Here is a 2088-nt window from a genome sequence, read left to right on the forward strand (position 1 = left end):
GCAGCCTCCACCTCCCAGGTTCAAGCAATTCTCCTGCCTCAGCCTCCTGAGTAGCTGGGACTACAGGTATACGTCGCCATGCCCGACTCATTTTTTGTATTTTAGTAGAGATAGGGTTTCACCGTGTTGCCCAGGCTGGTCTCGAACTCCTGAGCTCAGGCAATCCGCCCACCTCGGCCTCCCAAAGTGCTGGGATTACAGGCATGAGCCCCTGCGCCTGGCCAGCATGTTCCTCTCCCTTCCCCTTCCCTTCCCCTTCCCTCCCCTCCCCTCCCCTTTTCTCTCCTCTCCTCTTTTCTCTCCTTTCTCTCCTCTCCTTCCCTCCCTTCCCCTCCCCTCCCCCGCTCCATTCCCCTCCCCTCCCCTTGGCTTCTCTCCTCTCCTGTCTTTTTTCTCTTCTCTTCTGTTTTTTCTTTTCTTTCTTTTTTGACACAGGGTCTGCTCTGTCACCCAGGCTAGAGTGCGGTGGCATGATCTCAGCTCTCTGCAGCCTCAACCTCCCAGGCTCAAGTGACCCACCCACCTCTGCCTCCTAACATGCGGGAATTACAGACATGAGCCATCCTGCCTAGCCACTTAGCATGTTTTAAAGGTTCGTCCATTTTGGCATTTATCAACATTTCATTTTTTATGATTGAATAATATTCCATTGTAGAAATATAACATATTTGGTTTATCCATTCATCAGTTGATGGACATTTGAGTAGTTTCTTCCTTTTGGCTATTATAAATAATGCTGCTATGAGCAATCCTGTACAAGTTTTTGTTAGAACACCTGTTTTCAATTCTCTTGGTTGTATACCTGGGGTTGAATTGCTAGGTCATATGTACGTTTTAAATTTTCAAACATCCTATGTTTAACTTTTTGAGGAACTGCCAAACTGTTTTCTGTAGTAGCTGCACCATCCCACGTTCTCACCAACAATGTATGATGGTTTCCATTTCTCTACATCCTTATCAGCCCTTAGTATTTTTTGTTTTGTTTTTTGATTATAGCCATCCTAATGGGTGTGAAGTGGCATTTTATTGTTTTTTAAATTTGCATTTTCCTAATAACTAACGATTTTGAGCATCTTTTCATGTGCTTATTGGTCATTTGTATATCTTCCTTAGAGAAATGTCTGTTCAAGTCTTTTGCCTTTTTTTTTTTTGAGACAGGGTTTGGCTCTGTTGCCCAGGCTGGAGTGTAGTGACACAATCACGGCTCACTGCATCCTTGACCTTCCCAGGCTCAGGTGATCCTCCCACCTCAGCCTCCTGAGTAGCTGGGACTACAGGCAGCATGCCACCATGCCTGGCTAATTTTTTTTGTATTTTTTTTTTAGAGACAGGGTTTCACCGTGTTGCCCAGGCCGGTCCAAAGTCCTAGGTTCAAGTGATTCACCTGCCTTGGCCTCCCAAAATGTTGGGATTATAGGTGTGAGCCACCATGCCTGGCCTCTCTTGCCCAATTTCGAATGAGATTATTTGTTTTTGCTGTGGAGGTTTATTTTATTTTTTAATTTAAAATTTTGTAGAGACAGGATCTCCCTATGTTGCCCAGGCTGGTCTGAAACTCCTGGGCTCAAGTGATCCTCCTGCCTTGGCTTCCCAAACCGTTGTGATTATAGACATAAGCCACTGTACCCAAACTATTGTTGAGTTTTAAGAGTTCTTTATATATCCTGAATACTAGATATATGATTTATAAACATATATCTAGCTCTGTTTCCCCAGTCTATAGGCTGTATTTTTATTTTCTTGATATGGTTTTTTTAAATTTTTTTTTTTGAGACAGAGTCTTGCTCCATCACCCAGGCTGCAGTACAGTGACATGATCTTGGCTCACTGCAACCTCCACCTCCCGGGTTCAAGTGATTCTCCTGCCTCAGCCTTCTGAGTAGCTGAGACCACAGGTGCGCACCACCACGCCCAGCTAATTTTTGTATTTTAGAGATGGGGTTTCATCCTGTTGGCCGGGCTGATCTCGAACTCCTGACTTCAGGTGATCTGCCCACCTCCACCTCCCAAAGTGCTGTGGTAACAGGCATGAGTCACCGCACCTGGCCTGATATAGTGTCTTTTTTTTTTTTTTTTTTTTTTTTTTTT

Source organism: Rhinopithecus bieti, unplaced genomic scaffold (genome assembly GCF_001698545.2).
Source record: "Rhinopithecus bieti isolate Rb0 unplaced genomic scaffold, ASM169854v2 scaffold_29855, whole genome shotgun sequence".
NCBI classification, from domain to species: Eukaryota; Metazoa; Chordata; class Mammalia; order Primates; family Cercopithecidae; genus Rhinopithecus; species Rhinopithecus bieti.